Source organism: Rhinopithecus bieti, unplaced genomic scaffold (assembly GCF_001698545.2).
Source record: "Rhinopithecus bieti isolate Rb0 unplaced genomic scaffold, ASM169854v2 scaffold_10589, whole genome shotgun sequence".
NCBI classification, from domain to species: domain Eukaryota; kingdom Metazoa; phylum Chordata; class Mammalia; order Primates; family Cercopithecidae; genus Rhinopithecus; species Rhinopithecus bieti.
The window spans coordinates 699,700-712,661 of NW_016807065.1; the positions used below are offsets into that span (position 1 = coordinate 699,700).

Here is a 12,962-nt window from a genome sequence, read left to right on the forward strand (position 1 = left end):
TTTTTTTTTTTTTTTTTTTTTTTTTTTGAGACGGATTCTTGCTGTATCATCAGGCTGGAGTGCAGGGGAGCGATCTCCTGCAACCTCTGCCTCCCGGGTTCAAGCGATTCTCCTACCTCAGCCTCCTGAGTAGCTGGATTACAGGCACCCGCCACCATGCCCAGCTAATTTTTGTATTTTTAGTAGACATGGGATTTCACCAAGTTGGCCAGGATGGTCTCCATCTCTTGACCTTGTGATCCGCCTACCTCGGCCTGGGATTACAGGCACCCCATTCCAGGCCATGCTTGGCTAAATTTTTTTGTATTTTTAATAGAGACGGGGTTTCACCATGTTGGGCAGGCTGGTTTTGAACTCCTGACCTCAAGTGATCCTCCAGCCTTGGTCTCCCAAATTGCTAGGTTTACAGGCATGAGCCACCGCACTTGGCAAAATTAATTTATGAACCAAATTTCTACGTGTTCTTGGGTCTATTTTTAGATATTTTATTAGTCTGTTTCTGTTTCATGTGCTAGTACCACATAGTTTTAATTATAGAGGCTTTATAGTATGTCTTATTTATTTTATTTTAATATACTTTGATTATTTGCCTTGTGTGAAAACTGTCAATAGTATGTTTTAACATCTGCTGCTCATCATTGCTTTTATTTTTCTTTTCTTGGTTATTATCAGATGTTTGTTCTTCCACATAAACTTTAGTATCAATGTACCTAACTCCAGAAAAAACTTTTAATGTTTTTATTGGGATTATGTTACATTTCTGAATAAACCTGGGGAGAATGTCTGGTGTCAGTGCTATTTTATAATGTAGGAAATGTGGTCCTGGCCCATGTGGTAAATCATAGAAATCAGAAAAATAATAGAAATACTTGTTTTTGGCCAGGCGTGGTGGCTCACACCTGTAATCCCAGCACTTTGGGAGGCCAAGGCAGGCGGATCACTAGGTCAGGAGATCAAGATCATCCTGGCTAACACGGGGAAGCCCCGTCTCTACTAAATATACAAAAAAATTAGCCAGGTGTGGTGGTGGGCGCCTGTAGTCCCAGCTACTCGGGAGACTGAGGCAGAAGAATTGCTTGAACCCGGGAGGCGGAGCTTGCAGTGAGCCTAGGTCGCGCCACTGCACTCCAGCCTGGGCAACAGAGCGAGACTCCATCTCAAATAAATACATAAAGAAAGAAAGAATGAAGAAATAAAGGCCTACAGAAAGCCTGACTGAATAGAAGAGATAGACCATGCCATTGACTGGCAGGTTTATCAATATGGAAGAATTGTGGAAAGGCTCTAGGAACATGAGGAGATATATACAAAAAAGCTACACACAACACACACACACACACACACACACACACACATATATATATATTTTAATAGAGAAAGGTGTAGGGTCCAGCCCCACAGGGTCGGTGGGTTTTTCTCCCCATGTGCGGAGACTAGAGATTGTAGAAATAGAGACACAAGACAGAGATAAAAGAAAAGAGAGCTGGGCCCCGGGGACCACTACCACCAAGAAGCGGAGACCGGTAGTGGCCCCGAATGCCAGGCTGCGCTGATGTTTATTGGATACAAGACAAAGGGGCAGGGTAAGGGGTGTGAGCCATCTCCAATGATAGGTAAGGTCACGTGGGTCACGTGTCCACTGGACAGCGGGCCTTCCCTGACTGGCAGCCGAGGCAGAGAGAGAGAGGGAGTGAGAGAGACAGCTTACACCATTATTTCTGCACATCAGACTTTTAGTATCTTCATTAATTTTGCTACTATTATCTAAAAGGCAGAGCCAGGTGTACAGGATGGAACATGAAAGCGGACTAGGAGCGTGACCACTGAAGCACAGCATCATAGGGAGACAGGTCTCCGGATAACTGTGGGCGGGCCTGACTGATGTTAGGCCCTCCACAAGAGGTGGAGGAGTACAGTCTTCTCTAAACTCCCCTGGGGAAAAGAAGACTCCCTTTCCTGGTCTGCTAAGTAGCAGGTATTTTTCCTTGACACTAACGCTAACGCTAGACCACAGTCTGCTTGGCAACGGGCATCTTCCCAGATGCTGGCGTTACCACTAGACCAAGGAGCCCTCTGGTGGCCCTGCCCGGGCATGACAGAAGGCTCACACTCCTGTCTTCTGGTCACTTCTCACTATGTCCCCTCAGCTCTTATCTCTGTATGGCCTGGTTTTACCTAGGTTATGATTATAGAGCGAGGATTATTATAATATTGAAATAAAGAGTAATTGCTACAAACTAATGATTAATTATATTCATATATAATCATATCTATGATCTATATCTAATCTAGTATAACTATTCTTATTTTATATATTTTATTATACCGCAACAGCTCGTGCCTTAGTCTCTTGCCTTAGCACCTGGATGGCTTGCCGCCCACAGAAAGGATGTTGCTAGTTTGCCCACGCTTGTCTTGAACTCTTGGACTCAAGCTATACACGTGCCTTAGTCTCCCTAAGTGTTGGAATTACAGGCATTAGCCACTGCGGGCAACAGGGAAAAGCTATGCAGGAGCATCCCCTGGGGTGCGTCCCATCCCCCATCCCTGCCCTTCCAGTGGGTCTGGCCACCTGAACCGATGGCTAGGCCTGGTCCCACCTCTAAATCGCCCCGGAGTATGGGCCCCACAGTTCCTTCCAGAGGCCCGGTTCTAACCTCACCTTTTGCTCTGGACCTGTTTCTGCATCCCCCTCCCCGAGCCAACCCCAGACTTGTCCGCAACCACCCAGGAGGAAACTAGAATTTCTGTGTTGGAATGGGTCCTACGTGGCTGAAACTCGAACCCAGGAGCCCCGCCCGGGCCTAGGCTCCGAGCGGAAGTGACGTCAGCGCGCCATCGCCATCTTTTCCGGCGCTGGCTCCGCATGGTCAGTGCCATTTCGCCTTTATCGCGGTGGAGTCCGCCGTTGCTGTGGTGAGTTCCGCCTGCTTGGGGATCCCTGAGATAGTAGCGGGGGTGGTAAAGGAACGATTGGGCGCGGTCGCCCAGGAGCCTCTGGGATCCGCCTCGTTTCACTGTCTTCTCCAGGGGCTGTCTGTCCTCCCGGCGCGGCCAGTTGCGAGAGGCCGCAGGCTCAGTCGGTCCCGGTTAGGGGCCAGGTCGGGAATTGTGTTTGTCCCGCCTCCGCGCAGTGTTTTCTGGAGTCTTTTCAACCGCTGTGCTCCCCTCTTCAAAAGCTTGGAAAGCAACCTTTGTGAATTTTTTTTTCTTTCCGAAAGTAAAAGGATTTCTGCGTTCCAGTCAGGTTGGCTGCGGCCCCGCATCCCCCCGCCTCAGGAACCTGGCGATTCCGGCCTGTTTCTGGTGAGCACTGGCAGAAAATTGGTTTCAAGAGGGCTCTGACTTCCATTTCTTTGCTAAAAAATGTATCGTCTGAGAATCTGGCATTGTCTTTATGTCCTTTACTTATTTTTGACTCACTACTTTCGGATGGAAAAAAATATAGTCGTTTAGGGCGTGCCTATTTCTGCATGTAAATATGAACACGTGTAGACTGTAAGCCTTTAGTTTCTTATTTTTATTTTCCTGGACTTGATTTTTTGTTGTTGTCGTTACCAGCTACAAGACTTTACAAAAGAAAGGCAGGCCAGGCGTGCCGGCTCACGCCTGTAATCCCAGCACTTTGGGAGGTGGAGGCTGAGGTGAGACCAGCCTGGCCAACATGATGAAACCTTGTATTTTCAGTAAAAAATAACAAAAATTAGCCAGGGGTGGTGGCAGGCCCCTGTAATTCCGGCTCCTCGGGAGGCTGAAGCAGGAGAATTGCTTGAACCTGAGAGGCCGAGGTTGCAATGAGCCGAGATCTGCCACTGCACTCCAGCCTGGGCGACAAAAGCAAAACTCCGTCTCAAACAAAAGAAAGTAAGAAAGGCAGTAGGGCCGGGCGCGGTGGCTCAAGCCTGTAATCCCAGCACTTTGGGAGGCCGAGACGGGCGGATCACGAGGTCAGGAGATCGAGACCATCCTGGCTAATACGGTGAAACCCTTGTCTCTACTTAAAAATACAAAAAACGGCGGGCGCGGTGGCTCAAGCTGTAATCCCCAGCGCTTTGGGAGGCGAGAAGGGCGGATCCCGAGGTCAGGAGATCGAGACCATCCTGGCTACCATGGTGAAACCGTCTCTACTAAAAAAATACAAAAAACTAGCCGGGCGAGTGGCGGGCGGCTGTCAGTCCCCAGCTACTCGGGCAGGCTGAGGCAGGAGAATGGCGTGAACCCGGAGGCGGCTTGCAGTGAGCTGAGAATCTGGCACTGTACTCCAGCTGGGTGGCGAGCAAGCTCCGTCTCCAAAAAAAAAAAAAGAAAGGCAGGTAATACACAGCTGTTTCTCTTCCTCTAAGTTCCTAGCTGTAACTTCACAGAGCTTAAAACAGGGCCACAGAAGAAAGGATGGAGGCTTGGTTTGTTTTTTGAGACGGAGTCTTGGCTCTCCGCCAGGGCTGGAGGTGCAGTGGAGCAATCTCAGCTCACGCACCTCCACCTCTGGATTCAAGCGATTCGTTGCTCAGCCTTCCGAGTAGGCGGCGGACTACCATGTCCAGCTATTTTTTTTTTTTTTTTTTTTTTGTATTTTTAGTAGGATGGGGTTTCACCATGCTGGCCGGCTGATCTCGACTCCTAACGTTGTGATCCATCCCGACAGCCTACAAAGAGCTGGAATTACCGGAGTGGCCACCAGGGTGGAGCTTTATTAATGCTAAGTGTAGTTTTTACAGTTTTTTTTTCCGAAAAATTTGATCCTAAGTAAAACTTGAACATCTAACACACAGTCTGGATTTTTTTTTTTTTTTTTTTGAGACAGAGTCTCGCTCTGCACTCAGGCTGGAGTGCCAGGTGCGATCTTGGCTCCTGCAACCTCTGCTTCCAGGTTTCAAGTAATTCTGCCTCTAGTGTCAGGCATGTCCATGTGAAGAGACTACAAACAGGCTTATGTGAGCAATAAAATTTTAATCACCTGCCGTGCCAGGGGACTGAGTTCGAAAAAGGAAGTCCGAACGGGCGCGGTGGGGCTCAAGCTGTAATCCCGCACTTTGGGAGGCCAACGACGAGGTGGATCACGAGGTCAGGAGATCGAAACATCCTGGCTACACAGTGGAAACCCCGTCTCTAATAAAAAATCAAAACTAAGAGCAGGCAGGTGGTGGGCGCCTGTATCCCAGCTACTCGGGAGGCTGAAGGCGAGGAGAATGGCGTAAACCCTGGGAGGTGGAGCTTGCAGTGAGCTGAGATCTGGCCCTGCACTCCAGCCCGGGTGACAGAGCGAGCTCCATCTCAAAAAAAAAAAAAAAAAGAAGAAGAAAGAAAAGTAGTCAGCAAAGGGAGATAGGGGTGGGGCAGTCTTATAGGATTTGGGTAGGTAGTGGAAAATTACAGTTAAAGGGGGTTGTTCTCTTTACAGAGATCCCCGCAGGGGCGGGGATCACAAACTGCTCAGTGGGGAGCTCCTGAGCTTCATTCTCCAGGAGAAGAATGTTACAAGGTCAATTGATCAGTTAGGGTGGGGCAGGAACAAATCACAATGGCGGAATGTCCTCAGTTAAGGTGGGAACTGGCTGTTTTCGCTTCTTGTGGTTCTTAGTTGCTTCAGGCCATCTGGATGTATACGTGCAGGTCACAGGGGACATGATGGCTTATCTTGGGCTCAGAGGCCTGACACCTAATAGCTGGGACACAGGCACACGCCGCCACACCCAGCTAATTTTTTTTTTTGTATTTTAGTAGAAACGAGGTTTCACCGTGTTGGCCAGGCTGGTCTCAAAATCCTGAACCAAGGCAATTCATTTGCCTCGGCCTCCCAAAGTGCTGGGATCGCAGGTGTGAGCCACTGTGCCCAAACACTTACTTTTTTAGCATTGTGCTTGTTTTCTTTCTCCTCAGGTAAATACATCTTATGGTGAACAATTTGAGTGTAAATTGAGCATAATTGCACACTTGATGCTTGACCTTTAAATACTTGGTAAAGCATCTCCTAAAAAAAAGGCATTGTCATTCTGAAACCGCAATACTAGTATTTCACTTAAGTAAAAAATAATAATGTCATCTAATGTCTACTTTGCTTAATTAAAATTCTCTGCATTGATTCAACGTATGCTCTTGAATGTTTTTTGGTCTAAGATCCATTCAAAATGTATCCATTTTTACATTGCAAATTGTTAATGTTTTCAGTGTCTTTTTATCTAAAACAGTTATTATTGTATATTATATTGACTTTCGGAGAGTCACACTGTGGGGTATGATGAGATTTCTCTTCAAATAATCTCATCAATATTTTATTCTTTACTTCATAGTACCCCCCCACCCTTCTCCTTTTTTCTCCTTTTTGCCTTTGTTAGATGCCCAGGCACACCACAGTACCAAGCGTTATCAGTACCAGCTCACATGCCTTTCCTCATTTGGAAAGAGGACTAACTTCCTAGCTCGTTACAGACATCCCTTCTCCTTCCTCTCCACTTTTCTTTTGCGTGCCCACACTATCTAAAAAAAATCAAATGTTTAGCCAACCGGGATTAGTTTAGATTGTACAACCCAACCCTGGCCAATGGGGAAAGGGTACAGGGGCAGGACTTGCATCTGGAATAAAGGCTCTCGTGCCCCTTTGTTCAGGTGTGCTCTCATGGCGACTGGCCAAGGAGGCACCCCTCTGCGCAGAAGTAAAATTGCTTTGCTAATAATTCTTTGTTCGAGTGTTCAACTTCCTTAGGATTTTGAGTGTTATTCCTAACAACACTCATTCTTTTAGAAAGTCATACAATCAGATATTTCTGATTGGATTCTCATGGTATGTGTAAATATTCCTTTATTTCATGCGATTTCCTACAAACTTGGAATTGGGTCCAGAGGAGAAGCTGACAACCATTGTTTGATAAGGTCTGACAGTATGTACTTGATGCTTTGGGAACGATAAAGTCTCAAATTACTCAGTTCCGCCTTAGTTACTTCATGTCCCATGATTAGTTGTTCATTCTCTATCATGTGCTAATGGCAAACCACAACTTGTTTCTCAAAAGAAAAACAGTTAATCTGCACAAGACGGCATGGATTGACTGGAATACCAGAGGGCTGTACTCTACATCTTCTGTTGGTGCATGCCAGAGCATTCCAATAAATAGGATGCTGTTTAACATGTACACTTTGAGTATCATTGGGTCTGCTTGATCAGGTGGACCAAGTGCTTGGGAAGCCTGCACTGCAGCCTGAAATTGCTCTTGTCTACAGTTGAAACTACTAGAATCCTTACAGGCAAGTCTGTGGGACGTTAAACAAGCACATGCAAATGTATATATTGCCTCCAAAATTCAAGAGGTCTACGGATGATAGTTCTATTGATAGTTCTATTTTTAGTTTTTTGAGAAACCTCCATCTTGAGTTTTGTGTTTTTTTTGTTTTGAGACAGAGTCTTGCTGGATCACCCAGGCTGGAGTGCAAGGGCATAATCATGGCTCCTTGCTTCTTTTTAGTGGTAGGCGGTATTAGGTGAAATAACTTGGAGTGACATCTTGCAGGGATGTCTTTACATGATCCAGACAAGGGAGTATTTTTACCCACAGACATGGCGGCCCCAGAATCTCCCACCTCCTATTTTACAATTCAAAAAAAGTTTTTGATTCATAATAGATGTACATATTTTCTGTGTACATGTGATAATTTGATACATTTATGTTATCAAATCAGGGTAAGTAGGATATCTGTCACCTTAAATGTTTATCTTTATTGCAGGAACATCAAATTATTCTCTTAACTGTTTTGAAATGTACAGGAGATGAGTGTTAAATGTAGTCACCTTACTGATCTATTGAACACCAGTTCTTATTTTTTTTTTTTTTTTTTTTTTTTTTTTTTTTGAGGCGGAGTCTCGCTCTGTCGCCCAGGCTGGAGTGCAGTGGCCGGATCTCAGCTCACTGCAAGCTCCGCCTCCCGGGTTTACGCCATTCTCCTGCCTCAGCCTCCCAAGTAGCTGGGACTACAGGCGCCCGCCACCTCGCCCGGCTAGTTTTGTTTTTAGTAGAGACGGGGTTTCACTGTGTTAGCCAGGGTGGTCTCGATCTCCTGACCTCGTGATCCGCCCGTCTCGGCTTGAGCCACCGCGCCCGGCCAGTTCTTATTTCTTCTACCTGTATATTTTACCAATGACTCAACCTCTCTTTTTTTTTTGGAGACAGAGTCTCACTGTTGCCCAAGCTGGAATGCAGTGGCATGATCTCAGCTCACTGCAACCTCCGCCTCCTGGGTTCAAGTGATTCTTCTGCCTGGGACTACAGGCGCATGCCACCATGCCCAGCTAATTTTTGTATTTTCAGTAGAGACAGAGTTTCACCATGTTGGCCAGGCTGGTCTCGAACTCCTGACCTCAAGTGATTCACTTGCCTCGGGCTCCTAAAGTGCTGGGATTACAGGCAAGATCCACTGTGCCTGACAGGTTTTGTGTGTGCATGTGTGTGCAGACAGGTCTTGCTGTGTTGCCCAGGCTGGTCTCGAATTTGTGGGCTCAAGTGATCCTCCCACCGCAGCCTCAGGTTTTGGGATTACAGGCATGATCCACCACACCTGAATATTGTTCTCTATAGTGGCTGTACTAATTTACATTCCCATCAACTGCATACAAGGATTATCTTTTCACCACATCCTCATCAGTACTTGTTATTCCCTGTCTTTATAAAAGCCATTCTGTGAGGTGAGATGATTTCTCATTGTAGTTATGTGTGATTTGTATTTCTTTGATGTTTAGCCATGTTGAGCATTTTTTCGTACACTTGTTGGCCATTTGTGTGTCTTTTTTATGAGAAACAACTCTTCTAACCTTTTGCCAATTTTTTGATCGGATTTTTTTTTTTTTTTTTTTTTGCTATCAAGTTGAGTTCCTTATATATTTTGATTACTAATCTTTGTCAGGTGAATAGTTTGTAAATATTTTCTCCCATACTGTAGGTTGTCTCTTCACTTTGTTAATTGTTTCTTTTGCTGTGGAGAAGTTTTTAGTTTGATGTAATCTCATGTTTATTTTTTCTCCTGTTGCTTGTGCTGTTGAGGTCTTACCTAAGAAATCTTTACCCAGACCTATGTCCTGGATTGTTTCCCCAGTTTCTTCCTCTAGTAGCATTATGGTTTCAGGTGTTACATATCTTTAATCTGTTTTGACTTTGTTTATGCTGAGAGATGACATCTAGTTCATTCTGCATATGGTTATTCAGTTTTCCCAGCAGCATTTATTGAAAAGACTGCTATTTTCCCATTGTATGCTTTTGGTGCCTTTGTTGAAAAAGAGCTGTCTATAAATGTGTAGATTTATATTTAGGTTCTCTGTTTTCTTCCATAGATCTTATGTGTTTGTTTTTTTTTGAGACGAGTCTCCCTCTGAGTCTCCCTCTGTCGCCCAGGTTGGAGTGCAGTGGTGAGATCTCAGCTCACTGCAAGCTCCGCCTCCCGGGTTCACGCCATTCTCCTGCCTCAGCCTCCCAAGTAGCAGGGATTACAGGCGCCCGCCACCTCGCCCGGCTAATTTTTTTTTTGTATTTTTAGTAGAGACAGGGTTTCACTGTGTTAGCCAGGATGGTCTCGATCTCCTGACCTCGTGATCCGCCCGTCTCGGCCTCCCAAAGTGCTGGAATTACAGGCTTGAGCCACCGTCCCTGGCCTATGTGTTTGTTTTTATGTCAGTACCATACTGATTGGGTTATGGTAGCTTTGTAGTATATTTTGAGGTCAAGCAGTTGGATGCTTCCAGCTTTTTTTTTTTCTTCTTTTTTTTTGAGACTGAGTCTCACTCTGTCTCCCAGGCTGAAGTGCAGTGGTGTGATCTCGGCTCACTGCAACCTCTGCCTCCCAGTTCAAGGAATTCTCCCGTCTCAGCCTACCTAGTAGCTGGAACTACAGGCACGCACCACCACCCTGGCTAATTTTTGTATTTTTAGTGGAGATGGGGTTTCATCATGTTGGCCAGGCTGGTCTTGAACTCCTGACCTCATGATCCACCTGCCTCAGCCTCCCAAAGTGCTGGGATTACAGGCGTGAGCCACCGCACCCAGTCACTCCAGCTTTGTTTTTTTGGTCAGTATTTCTTTGGCTGTTTAAGGTCTTTTGTGATTGCATATAAATTTTAGGATTTTTTTTCTATTTTTGTGACGAATTTCATTGGTATTTTGAGAAGGGTTGCTCTGAATTGTAAATTGCTTTGGGTAGTATTGTCATTTTAACAATATTCTTCTAATCCATGAGCATGGAATATCTTCCAGTTTTTTTTCTGTGTCCTCTGCAGTTTGTTTCATCAGTGTTTTAGAGTTTTTCTTGCATAGCTCCTTCACATTTTTGGTTACTTTTTTTTCTTTTCTTTGTTTTCTTTTTTGAGACGGAGTCTTGCTCTGTCACTCAGGCTGAAGTACATGACTCAGTCTTGGCTCACCACAACCTCCGCCTCCTGGATTCAAGCGATTCTTCTGCCTCAGCTTCCAGAGTAGTGGGGACTACAGGCACACATGCCTCCATGCCCGGAGAACTTTTGTATTTTTTTTTTTTTTGAAACGGAGTCTCTTTGTTGCCCAGGCTGGAGTGCAGTGGTGTAATCTCTACTCACTTCAAGCTCCGCCTCCCAGGTTCATGCCATTTTCCTGCCTTAGCCTCCTGAGTAGGTGGGACTACAGGCGCCTGCCACCATGCCCGGCTAATTTTTTTGTATTTTTAGTAGAGACGGGGTTTCACCATGTTAGCCAGGATGGTCTTGATCTCCTGACCTTGTGATCTGCCTACCTCGGCCTCCCAAAGTGTTGGGATTACAGGCATGAGCCACTTGTGTTTTTTTTTTAGTAGAGACGGAGTTTCACCATATTGGCCAAGCTGGTCTCAAACTCCTGACTTCAGGTAATCCACCCGCCTCAGCCTTTCAAAGTGCTAGAATTACAGGCGTGAGCCACCGCACCCGGCCTAGCCTGTAGTTTGGTGTTGTGCTCTTGTCTGGTTTTGCTATCAGAATAATGCTTACTTTGTAGACCAAGTTTGGAAATATTCTCTTCTCTTCAATATTTTTTGCGGAGTTCGAGTAGTATTCTTCTTTCAGTTTTTGGTAGGATTTAGCAGTGAAGCCATCAGGTCTTGGGCTTTTCTTTCATGGGATTCATTTTGTTATGGCTTCAATCTTGTTATTGGTGTGTTGAGGTTTTCTGTTTCTTCGTGGTTCGATCTTGGTAGTTGTACGCGCCCAAGAATTTGTCCATTTCTTCCAGGCTTTTCAGTTTGTCGGCATATAGTTTTTCACAATAGTTTCTAATGATTGGTTGTATTTATGTGGTTTCTGTTCTGTTTTCTTTTTCATTTTTTATTTTATTTGGGTCATTTTTTCCCCTCAGTCTAGCCAAAGGTTGGTTGATTTTATCTTTTCAAGTAATCAACTTTGTTTTATTGATATTCTGTATTGTTTTTTATTCTCAATTTTGTTTATTTGGCTATGGTCTTTATCCTTTTGATCTAATTGTGAGTCTGGTTTGTTTTTGCTTTTCTAGTATCTTAGGGGGTATCATCCGGTTATTTTAAATCTTTCTACTTTTTGTATGTACGTGTTTATTGCTGTAAAATACTCCCTTAGTACTGCTTTTATCCCATAGATTTTGGTATGTTGTATTTTCACTTTCATTTGTTTTAGGAAATACTGTAATTTCCAAATTTCTGTGTGCTTCTGCCCCATGGATTTTGATATGTCAACATACCGAAACAATGTTCCGTTGTGTTTTGTTTTGTTTTGTTTTGTTTTTTTTTTTGAAGAGGTAGGGTCTCCTTGTTGCCCAGGCTGGTCTCAAAGTCCTGGGTGCAAGCAGTCTTCCTGTGCCAGCCTCCCAAAGTGCTGGGATTATAGGTATGAGCCACCATTTTGAGACTGTGAATCAAGGTTCCTCTTGTTCATGATTTCTAGTTTTATTCCTTTGTGGTCAGAAAAGATGATATGATTTCTACATTTTTGAATTTGTTGAGACTTTTTTTGTGGCCTAAGATATGGTCTATTCTGGAGAATATTCCATATGCTGAGTAAAGGAATAAATATGTCCTGTTTTAGTTAGGCCTTTCTGGTTTAGTGTATTGCTTAACTTCTTTTGTGTTTCTTTGTTGATTTTCTAACTGGATGATCTGTCCATCACTGAGAGTGGGGTGTTAAAATCCCCTACTATTACTGTATTGCAGTGTGTATCTCCCTTTAGATTTATTAATATTTGCTTTATATACTTGGGTGCCCCAGTGTTGGGTGCATAAATATTGACAGTTTTTATATCCTCTTGCTGAATTGACCCCTTTATCATTACATAGTGACCTTCTTTTTTTTTTTGTATTTTTGAGACAGAGTCTTGCTCTGTCTCCCAGGCTGGAGTGCAGTGGTGTGATCTCAGCTCACTGCAATCTCCACCTCCTGAGTTCAAGCGATTCTCCTGCCTCAGCCTCCTGAGTAGCTGGTATTACAGGCATGCGCCACCACGCCTGGCTAATTTTTGTATTTTTAGTAGAGACGGGATTTCACCATGTTGGCCAGGCTGGTCTTGAACTTCTGACATCATGATATGCCTACCTCGGCGTCCCCAAAGTGCTGGGATTACAGGCGTGAGCCACTATGACCAGCTATAGTGACCTTCTTTATCTCTTTTTGTTTTTGTTTTTGTTTGAGATGAAGTCTTGCTCTGTCACCCAGTCTGGAGTGCAGTGGCGCGATATCGGCTCACTGCAACCTCCGCTTCCTGGGTTCAAATGATTCTCCTGCCTCAGCCTCCTGAGTAGCTGCGACTAAGGCATGTGCCACCATACTAGTCTAACTTTTTAAAAATTTTATTAGAGATGGGGTTTCACCACATTGGCCACGCTGGTCTCTAACTTGTGACCTCAGGTGATTCGCCCGCCTAGGCCTCCCAAAGTGTTGGGATTTCAGGTGTGAGACAGTGCACCGGCCTGAATACTGTATTCTTAGATGTCAATTTTTTTTTTTTTTTTTT

General features: G+C 44.7%; 1 protein-coding gene across 3 annotated transcripts in view; it reads left to right on the forward strand.

Annotated features, from left to right (window-relative positions):
- The first annotated feature begins 2,831 nt into the window (after window positions 1-2,831).
- The window catches only part of ZNF121 (zinc finger protein 121), a 22,300-nt gene continuing 12,169 nt past the window's right edge, over window positions 2,832-12,962 (forward strand). For 2 of the 3 annotated variants that reach the window (XM_017879869.1, XM_017879871.1), the window contains exon 1: window positions 2,832-2,916. The gene's annotated coding sequence lies outside the window, so the exon portion shown is untranslated. Of the gene's footprint in view, window positions 2,917-3,221; window positions 3,307-12,962 lie in introns of all 3 variants that reach the window. The other variant, XM_017879870.1, reaches the window with a different exon arrangement.